The sequence below is a fragment of the Lytechinus variegatus genome, chromosome 6 (genome assembly GCF_018143015.1).
Source record: "Lytechinus variegatus isolate NC3 chromosome 6, Lvar_3.0, whole genome shotgun sequence".
NCBI lineage: Eukaryota > Metazoa > Echinodermata > Echinoidea > Temnopleuroida > Toxopneustidae > Lytechinus > Lytechinus variegatus.
This window is the reverse complement of record NC_054745.1, coordinates 46,227,330-46,238,703: the sequence shown is the minus strand read 5'-3', so window position 1 is coordinate 46,238,703 and position 11,374 is coordinate 46,227,330. Positions and strand designations below refer to the sequence as shown.

General features: G+C 35.6%; 1 long non-coding RNA gene and 1 other non-coding gene across 2 annotated transcripts; both read right to left on the bottom strand.

Annotated features, from left to right (window-relative positions):
- Nucleotides 1-5,129: 5,129 nt before the first annotated feature.
- LOC121416694 lies at nt 5,130-6,653 on the bottom strand. Its single transcript, XR_005970240.1, has 2 exons — nt 5,788-6,653; nt 5,130-5,405 (listed from the first exon to the last, which is right to left on the bottom strand). It is a non-coding gene; the product is annotated as an uncharacterized LOC121416694 (long non-coding RNA).
- A 2,705-nt stretch (nt 6,654-9,358) lies between these two features.
- On the bottom strand, nt 9,359-9,430 carry TRNAR-UCG. The gene has a single exon. It is a non-coding gene; the product is annotated as a tRNA-Arg (tRNA).
- Nucleotides 9,431-11,374: the final 1,944 nt, after the last annotated feature.

Below are 11,374 nucleotides of genomic sequence, written 5' to 3'. Positions count from 1 at the left end.
CAGCATAGTGTGGGTTAATTTCTTGCCCAAGGAAAACACGTCATGGCTGGGGATTCGAACGTACCCACGACTCTCTGTTTGAAAAGTGAGAGTCAGAACAACTAGATCAAGAAGCACCCACAATTGATAGTTTGTCCAAGAGGCCTACCCACTTGATCTGACATTTGGTCCACTGCCCACTTGGCCCGATGCCCATTTGGCTAATGTTTAAAAGTCCACGCATCTGCGCGGTAATTAGCGAACTTTCGCATTCTTGAGGACACAGCCATTAGAGCCCCGTAACACAATGGTTAACGATTAATCATACACTCGATTTTTAAGATTGATCTTATATTATAGTCAATAGAATCAAACGTAGAAAATTGTTTTACAATCATTTCCAAGCTTTGTGTTACAGGCCCTGTGCTTTCACGTACGACTGCTTAAAAATTAGCCCAGCATTCACCGGGCTAAACATGCCCAGAGAAGTGCTTCTCTGTACACAAGGGCGCCGGAAGCGGGGGGGGGGGGGGGCAGGGGGGGCACTTGCCCCCCCCCCCAAGAAAAAATTTTTGGGGGGGGCAAAACGAGATTTTGCCCCCCATGTGCCCCCCTAAAAGTAGAAAAATGATATTATTTAAGGACAAAAGTGAACGATGAAGGCACTTTTCTGCCTAAGAATTGTCATTTCTTTTGTCAAAAATGGAAAAAAATTCGCCCCTGCCGGGGCAATTACACATCATAGTAAGCCTTGCGTCTTTTGACGAACATGTCCCTCTGTGAAACATACCTTTGATAAAGCCCCTTTTTCCATCTTATTACAGTGTGATAACGTTTAACCTTTTAATGAATACATTTCAGACTAAAACCGAATGGCAAATTGAAAGTGGTTCACCAATGAATGCTGGCTGTGTCGGCTAACAAACGCGCGGTCGCCCAGAAACGCTCAGACCGGAGTGGTGTTTCAACAATATTTTCGTCCGACTCTATCTTCTTCCTCTATCCACTTTTTCGAAAACTCCACATGGTGTACCGTCAACCACATCCGCTGTTGGAATTTAATTGTTTTCTTCTAAATAATGTTGCATAATGTACATTATGAACTGCCGTAGTTTGTTAAAGGTATTGTTTAACTTTGTGAGCAGCCGATTTAAAAAATTCTCAAACCAAGATGAAACATGTGTACAAGTGCATGTATTAGAACTAATAAACCCTGAAAACAACCATTATTGAGAATGAAAAGCTAAAACTACAAGGCAAACCCCGATTTTGTAAATGGGTGTCTTATAGACGCCTAAATAGTACAAGTGTATGGGATGAAATTAAGATGGTGTTTCCGGTCACTTAATATTTCAATTTTTGAAGCACTAAATAATTATTTTTGAACACAATTTTTTCTGGGCTTCATTTTTGTAACATATCACGGACACAGGTGACAAGTGTGACCTTCTAGCTGAGATTTTTTAAAAGTCAAATCAATGTTAACCAATCACTTTAATTCATGATAATTTACAATTAATATTTCCTGGAATTTGATATTCATCATTTCCTAGTTATGGTCACATTTTCCCCAGAAAATATGTTAAGATAAAAGAAGATTTTGAAGGGGTCATCCAAAAGTGTTTCCCAGCCATACAAAACATGCCAAAGGAAACACATAAATCGAGTAATGTTTTAAATTTTCAGAAAAGTTTTAAATTGTTAGACAATAATTAAGCAGGTCACATTTCTTTTTCCTCCAGTTGCAAAATATGAAACGTTTTGCCTATGCATGGATAATCAGGGACTCTCTCCAATACTGAGGTCAGAAATGATTTAAATAGAATGGGGATTTAAGCGCTTATCGTCGTCTGCCACGTCAGAACAGTATGACATTTTGAATTTAAAAAGACATTCATTAGAATGTATTATGTTTCTGTTGTTACGCTTCTTCTGCTTAATACACTCCTTGAAACTTATTGTGCTCTCTCGCGTCGTCCGTGTATGTAAATGTACATAAATGAAAATTTCTGAAAGGATATTGCATGAAAAATGTAATTTCTGGTATTTTTAATCAATATAAGCGTATTACGTAATTTAATTGATCAGACACGAAAACCACATTGCGAATTAAGCGATCGTTTTGCGCGTAGATTTCATAGGTTCTCATAAACTCTGAGTATAGTCTTTCGTAGTGAATTCTAGGTTTAATTCTCAAGAAATTTATTTTTGAATTCTCTTAAAAACGTAACTTTTAAACTCCATTTTTACACAAAGTCCTTACCGGGGGGGGGGGGGTCCCACGCCCTCTCCTGCTCGATCGCTTCGGTATCTCATGCTGTCAAAAATATTGTGCCCCCTTCGGGATTTTGCCCCCCCACAAAAACTGAAAGTGTTCCGGCGCGCCTGTCTGTACATGTTTAGCCCGGTGGATGCTGGGCTAATTAGGTGGTCTGTCTATGACAGATCACCTCTTAATTTCGTCAGAATTTTCTTATTTATTTATTTTTACGGATTTTCTTGTCGCCAAGTTATCTCAAAATAGACTTGGTCAATTTCATTGAATTTCATGTCATCTATAGGATCTGTCATGGACACGTGCAAAGAAGCTTTTCAAGGTCACTAGGTCATGATGACGTCATCTAGGCGCCATTTTGTAAAATCACATTATCAATCATATCTCCATTATCAATTATCAAAAATCAATCAAATTATCATCACATCAACTTCAGGTCAAGGGTCATCAGGTCATGTCATCAAAGGTCACCTGAAGGTCACGACGCGCGCGTACGCGCGCGTCAAAATTTTAAAATGCTCAAAATCACTTTTTGACCAAAGTAGAGTACGTTTCAGGTCATTCTAAGCATTTCAAAATTTTGCGCGCGCGCTTCAGCGCGTAACGCCTTAACGCAAAGCAGAAACACCGTTTTTTTTACATCTATGGATTGATAATAAAATTTTGAACAATTTGATTCCTTGATCAACCTTCTACGACCATTAATGACGAAATTAACACCCGTTGAAGTTTGCAGCACGTGTGCGCGCGAGCTCTCACTATAGGCCATATATGGGCAAAAACATGCCTATTGAAAATTCACTGTAGCTCTTTAAATAGTCCATTGACCCCCAATTTCTTTTTCATATATCGATAGAGTATGAGTTGTAAATTTGATTTCATGTCACCATTGTCCCTCTACTATATCATGACGTCATCAAAATGGCGCCTAAACTAAAAAATTCATTTTTTCAAAAATGACATCATCAAATTTATGCAAATTTGGTTGTTACTTCTCGAATATGGATCGTTTTTCGCCCAGATTTTGATATGTTGTAGTTTAGAATGTACTCTTTTTCGTAAGTTAACATGAATTTTCGTTTTGATAAGCGCATCATTGCGTAAAACAGCGATAAAAAGAGGCATGTCATTTTTCCTCATTTTGCGTGTAATCTCTATGGAACATGACTTTTTCTCAAAACTAGATTCGACATTCCTCTATTTCGTGAGCCATATCTCCATTTTTTTTAGTCGGATTTCCCTGAGCTTTTAGTATTTTGTAGCTGAGATTCTAAGCTTTCGTAAGCGTGCCCTCCATTTTTTGATCAGATGCCGGGATCATGCCCGTATTTCGCTTGCAAAATTGGAATTGTAATTCTCAAATTTGCTTACGTGTAAAGTCTAGGGGAAATATGCTAGCTCAATCGGTTAGGCGTCAGACTTGCATCTCATTCAATCATGCAGGCAGGGGTTCGAGTCCGCGGGTGGACATGATTTTTTTTTTTTTTACTATCTTGCGCACGATCAATTATAACAATTCTAATAATTAATAGCTAAAATATTGCAAAATAAAACAGATTATAATTACTTTTTTTCGTAAATATCTATCTTATCCGTCCATCCGCTCTCTGTTATAAATCTATCTATCTATCCATATATATGTCTATCTGTCTATCTACCTACTTTGTATATGTATCTGTCTATCTATCTCTCTCTCTGTCTAATATAACATATCTATCTGTTTAGATATGTATATCTATCTATCGTTCTATATATCCATCAATCTGTCTGCCTGTCTCTATCTATCTTTCTATATGTATGTCTGTCTGGCTATCTATCTATATCAATCTATTTGTCTGTCTCTATCTATCTATCTATTCATCTATCTATCTATATGTCTGTCTGTCTATCTATGTTTTATTAATATAACCACCTATCATTTATCTCTCAATCGATCACTTGATCCATCCATCGCTCCATCCACCACTCCATCCATCTTTATATATAATCATCTATCTTGTATGTATCTGTTTGAAGATGTATGTCTGACGATTGTCATCACCACATCAATAATCACATTTAGCAATGGTCAAAACTTATTCTTAGGATGTTCACGATCAAGATTATCAATGATATCTAAATGATTTATTTCATACATCAGCCGACACTGAACTAATCATGACAGACCACCTAATTCGGCCGCATGACGAATTTAAATTCTAGTTTTTTTTAATGCTTTCATTGTGTGCAAAAAAGGTTATGGTGCCTTTGAATAGTGGCATACTGATGGGTGGAGATCGGGGTGCCCATCCCCCCCAAAAAAAAAATCATGTAAAAAAAAAACAGTGAAAAGGAAAATCACAGAATGTACATAAAAAGTGAAAGATGATATCATTTTCTGAATATTATGTCAAAATCCAAAAATTTGATATTTTAATAAAAAAGGTGGAAATGTTTTGCTTGCTCGCTTCACAACTTTTTAATACATTTTACCCGATCTTCCTTATCTTGCTCCTTCAAAATCGACTCAATAGGCTACACCATTGCCATTGAAAGAGATGAATCCTTTCCTGTTTATCCTTTCAAGCACAAAATTAAACTTGAAGGATTAATAACCCCTTGAAAATATGATTCATGTCTTTTATAGGTACCATAACCTAATTTGTTTCACATAATAAAAGGATTTGAATAATTACCAATTATCCCAATTAATAATGCAAATCTTCTTACTTGAGTTGACAAAAAGTCTTCTTTTCTTACTTATGAAGGATGTCACAGGGTCTACTTTCAATTTGAACTTGATCCACCTTGTGATGGGATCGTTTTAACTGCAGTGTTATTCCACCCCACAGACTCTTATAAACTTGTTAAACAGAATACCAATTCACACCAGTAATTAGGTTTATGAAAACCTTTATTACAACAAACTACTCTAACAAGGGTTACAGATTATGAACGAAGTATAAACATATGAAATATTAACAGTTTCTACAATTCAATGATAATGACGATGCTTAGCTTATTCTTCTTCTTTGATTCTTGGTTTCACACTTGAGTTCCCTGACGATGACTATCTGTCTGACGTCAGCTCCTGTCTCCTGGATATAGACCTAGACCAATGATTCCGTCCCCGTCTCTTTAACTCCAGTTACAGATCATAAATCTAAACACCCTGTCAAATTAGATATAAATATAACCCACTTCTAGTGATTTGTTCAACACCCCAAACATTCATAGATATATCAAGTTAAATCTTGACAGGTTAAACATCTTATTTAGAATATATTTATTCTTTTCCAAAAGTATGTTTCCTCACATCCATCACTTTCTTATAGTAGATGATGATAATTATTAATCAACATTGTAAATGATACTAACACAATATTCTTTACATAATAATTAAACATAGGTATGTAATACACATGTAGTAACATGGAAAGGTATCACAACAATATTCAGTACAGTAAACTCAGAATGATATTATATCCTTTACATTATACAATAACAATGCATAACTTTAACAATGCTATAATATTAAAATAGTGTGTACTCACAACTTCTCGTTGGTGTTTACTGATTTATAACGATTCCAATTTTGCCAATGTGGAATCCCAAGACCCGGACTATCAGGTTGTCCTTAACAACACCTTGTTGTATTCACCGAGAGCTGAATATAGTATTCTGATGAAAACTTGTAATACTTTTGTGCAGTATCTCTAACAAGTAGTATCTCTGTTGAATTACAGCAGCTTCTGATTTAGAATCAAATTTTAGCTAAATTTATAATAATTTTATCCCATAGACCTAATGGTCAAGAGTTTGGAACTCTGATATTCTTGGAAAGTTTTCTGAAGTATACGCCCCTCTAAATATCATTGGCTAATGCTGGGTCACTCATTCTGTCCCTTGCATTTGATTGGTTAAGAGCTATTTACTCTCTACCCCCGGAAATGGTCAGAAACAGAACTCTGATTCTTCTTGGAAAGTGTCTGACCCTCTAACGGTAAATGTTTACGTTTTACCCCATTGATGTTGGGCCTTTCTCCTTTTATGGTCATGAGGCTTCCTATTCAGGGATAAATACTAAGAAAACCTGACTCACAAGTGGTACCTGTATGACGTTTGACCATCGTCATAATTACTGGGAAAACCTTCCACCGGAAGCTTTCTATTTCCTTCTTATGAATTTCATTCATAACATTGGAATGTTTACTACTACATTATAGAACATACAATAACATAGATGATACATATAGAAATAATCAAATACATAACATCTGCAGTAATAACATTTCATATAACACATAATATGAACAGTCTTATAATTAATACACAGTTATAATTACACAATTATAAACTCATTATCACATGATACATACAATAAATACAGTCATATCTTGACAAAGGAAAATTCAAAGGTAAAAGGTGTTTAAATGAAAAAAATTCAGGAAAATGATTAATTTTGTAAATGAAATATGACAGCACAATTTGAAAATTATGGTAAAGATAATGAAAAGATAAAGAGGAAGTCTGCTGATTGGCCAAAAGTCTAATCATCAAATTTTTAATTTCTGCCATTTTGGCGCAAGCCTCTTTTTGAACCCCCGACAAAAACGTCCCATGTGCGCTCAAGCATGAACAAAATATATGTTTTTTTTATTGCATTTCAAAGATAAGATATCAGAGAATCTATTAACATTAAAATCTAGATATCATAATTTGAAACAAATTTTTTATAGACTTTTCAAAACTGTCCCGTTTTTTTTTTTTTTGATACGCACTTTATAGTTTTTGGGTCATTCCACTCTTACTTCATTTCCCTCTTTTGTTTGCCATTTTATCATCTTTTAATTCATTTCCCTTTCTTAATAATGCTAATGTATTAGTAGGCCCCTTTCCGAATGGTTTGTTCTTTCTTACATGTTCTTCTCTTGTCCCTTTTCCCGCCTTCGATTTTTTTTAGTTTTCTTTTCCCTTTTCCCCTTTCTTTTTTCCTCTTTTCCCCTCTCCCTTTCCTTTCTTTCTCCCTCACTTTGTCCTTTTCCCGGTGAAATCCCTCGCATATTACGCCACTGTGGATTAGAAAGTGGTACTAAAGAGAGAATTACCGAATTAAGGATTAAATATACATGTATATTATTACAGTCCATCGAATCGATATTGCATCTAACATGGATTACAGTTAGTGGAATCAATTGCCATTAATAAATCCCCGAATCCATGAGTCAATATCCAGCTCAACCACGTCAACCGTTTGACATGCGTTAATCTACAAACATGCTCCATCTGGATTTTTTATTCTTTTGCTTTGGCTCTTTCTTCACAAACAGTAAGCTATCTCGCACACAATGTGATGGACACATCTCCCGTGTAAATTTAATAATAATAATAAATAATAATGCTCAATTCTTGTATAGCGCATCACACATAGCATAGCATGTCCCTATGCGCTTAAAGAAGAAAAAGTGAAAGGTAAGAATAAAGTAATCAAGATATTTAGATTTGTTCAAAGTTGGTATTTTATGCATCGAAAAGATATGTTTTGAGGGATCTCCTGAATGTACATAAATCACTTTGATATCTCATTGAATTAGGTAAAGCATTCCAGAGGACAGCAGAGGCATGTTTGTAATGTTAATTGTAGATCAAAAGCAGAAAATTTAAATAAAAGATGTTTAGGGTGTTTTTATTTCTCATTCTAAATCTGTGTTTTTATATATATATAAAACCAAATCAGGGATAATAACAAGGTTTCGGCTCTGAGGTTCTGTTTGCGGACAATCACATCGCAAGCATAGAAATTGGCGTCGGCTCTCTAATTTCTGATTTGCTTTTCGTTCATCAATATTAAAGAGCGCCATCTACGTCACAAAAAGTTTGAAGCGCCAACTGGGCGTCGTGGCGTACGCCTGTAATCCAAGCTATGAGGAAGTTACAATTATTGATGCAGAGGTTCGAGCCCTGATCACGTCTTTCGGATGGTGACGTTAAGGTCGGTCCCAGACGTAAATAATCATACCTGATTGATACACGTCTGACAAAACTCAAATACACACACACGTACATACACACATATTTCATTATTACCTCACTGGTCGCACCAGTGAATTACCTTGATATAATTCAAAGTGAACCACCGTTGAAGCATAAATACTGGCAAGCTATGGGTGTCGATCTGTATTCATGGTTGGGGCTGTTTTGTTCTCTTGTGAGGATCTTCTTTTTTTTCTTCTTAATGTTTGATAGCTCTTATATTTTATCATTTTTTAGTTTGGGCGGAAGTCAGTGGCGTAATGGGTCTGAGGTTTTCGGGGCAAGACATGACATAAAAGGGCTAAATTAATTTCAAAATGCTGTGAGAGAGGAAAGCGGGGAGCAATAAATAGCTTTTTAATACTTAAATTTTTTTGTGACGGATTTTGACATGATGTTTAAAACTTCACCGAGCGTGATTATACCATAAAACATCCCGTCGAGGAAGGGCGTATACACCCCCCCCCCCGCGCCTACGAGCCTGCACCTCACTTTCTTTTCTTTCTCTTTCCATTTTCTTTCCCCTCTCTCATTTCTTTTCCTTCTCATTTTCTCTCTTTACCCCTTTTCTTTCTACTCTCCTTCCCCCCCCCCCCTCTACCCCCTTCTATCTCTCTTACTATTATTATTAACATTAGTTTTTTTTTGAGGGGGAGGCAGGCCCCTTCATCCCAATGATTCCATTCAAGGTTTTGACCACGCACGTTGGTATTTTTTTTCTAATGTGCAATCGTGTTCAATTGTGACTCATGATGCGACACTATTGAATCTTATCTTTTACTACTGTAATGTAATAAAGTTTTCATTCATCTAAAATTTATGTAGTTCATAGTTAAAGATTAGCTTAGTGCAAGCGCATGGTCAAAATCTTGAAAGGATCAGAGGAGCAGAATAACTTAACATTGAAGAATTGAATTCCTAATACCACATGAGAAAAATCTGGGAATTAAGAAACAATATTCAGTGATCCTGCCTCCTGGCGTTAAAATATATATATTGTAAAGAAATGGGTGAAGAGAACAATGGTAGGCGTTGCATATCAAGGTTCCCCACAGCTATCTACCCTTTGGAAAATTAGTAATGCCGAAAAAATGTCTCTGCCGGGAATCAAACCCGGGCCCCCAGCTTCGAACGCCGATGCCCTAGCCACTAGACCACAGAGACGGGTTCAACTCCCGGCAGAGACATTTTTTCGGCATCACCAAGTTTTCCAAAGGGTAGAAAGCTCTGGGGAACCTTGATTTAAGCAACGCCTACCATTGTTCTCTTCATCCATTTCTTTACAATATATATTTAAATTGACCCTCAAATAACCTTCAAAATTGTCCCAATTACCTAAATTCATTCATTTATGCCAATACGTGTAATGAAATAGACAAAGGGACAATTTTTTTTCTTCTCAACAAAATATTCCCCTAAAAATGTTTCTGGCTATCTAGATGGGGAGAATATGAAAATTACAATAATGTATTCTTTATATCTATACACACGTAAATAATTCATTTTCTACAAATAGATGAAATATTCATATAACGTTGATTAACCTTGAGGGGAACATCCAGCGCCTGTAGGCTCTTTGACCAATCAGAGTTTAATATTCAAGCTGTTTAATGTCGATGAAGTGTGATCTTGACCCGATTAAACTAATTCTTATTTTGAAACATATATCATTTTAAAGCATACATATTCAGCTTTATCATGATCTAAAAATCATTTGGGTTCAAGCAAAAATAAGGTGCAAAAACAAAAACTTGTCAGTAGAAAATGATTATTTTGAAGCATGTTTTAGATCAAAAGTTTCACCTATATTACAAAATTCTATATTAATTCAAACAAATCCTGAATTTTGATACAAATTAAGAGCAACAATGTCCGAATAAAAAGAGGTGTTTTTTTTTGGTTCGCACCCAGCTCATTAAGTATGCAAAACCTCTCTACTCATGAATGTCACTTGGATGAAAGAAGCCATGTTCGAGGATCTGCCTAGCTACTGACTGGGTCAATACACGCATAAGAGACCGAGCAAAATACAAATATACCAATCCCTTCCCGGTATTCAGAAAATATCCCGGGGGGGGGGCACTTACATTGAAGAGTGGATACCATGCGCGACCCAAAAAAACACGTAAAAAGGATGTCTTTTTCACGGTTTGAGAGCACTTAAATTTGTAATGTAAAAATGCAGTTAAAACAAGTGTGCCACCTGCCCCCCCCCCCCCCCTTCGAAAGTAAAGGCCTTTTTTTTGTAATTGTCAAATTTTTCCTCTGGAAATGTGCCCCCCTCCCTTTCAAAAATCCTGGATCCGCCCCTAAAAATAATACATGTAAATAGCGTAAATACAAACTACATGTAGTTAGAAAAATATAGAACTTTTCAAGAAGATATCATGGATAAAAAGTTTTAATTTCCGTGTAATTATTGTTCAGTAAAATTTTTGTTGATTAAAGACAGGGCAATTTGCTTAAACAACTTATATCTAATGATATGCTCACAAGTTGAAGCCCCAAAACTCAAAAAGGAAATGAGAATAAGAGTGAATGAAGACACCATTGGATTTCACACTTTATTTAACATAACTGATAAGGGGTTTTCTGAATGCTGAAAGAAGGCACATATCTCTATGTTCAATGAACCATATCTCATAAAATTTAAGCCAATTGCATAAAACAATGCTAATTTTGCAATTATAAATTATATAAAATATGATTCAGTCATTTCTACATAATAATCATTTAACGTGCCATTAACATTTATTTGTGGGAGAAGCTTTTTTAACATAATAGATTCTTGTTAAATCCTAATTTACGAAAACTGTCATACCATAATTTTGTTGAAAAACAGTAATTATGGCAAAAACCTTATCTCTGCAGGAGTCACAATGGATTGTCTTTAACACATTACATTGTACAACAATGAATGTCATTTGATATTGCAATTTTTAAAGGGGAATCCAGCCTTGACCATAAAATGTTGTGTTGGGAAGGAGAAAAATAAATTAAACAGAAAGTTTTGAAAGAAATCTGACAAGCAATAAGAAAGTTACAGTTGCTTTAAAATTAAGATCATTAATAATATGTATATTTCAAATTGGCAACTGGTTAAGTAAA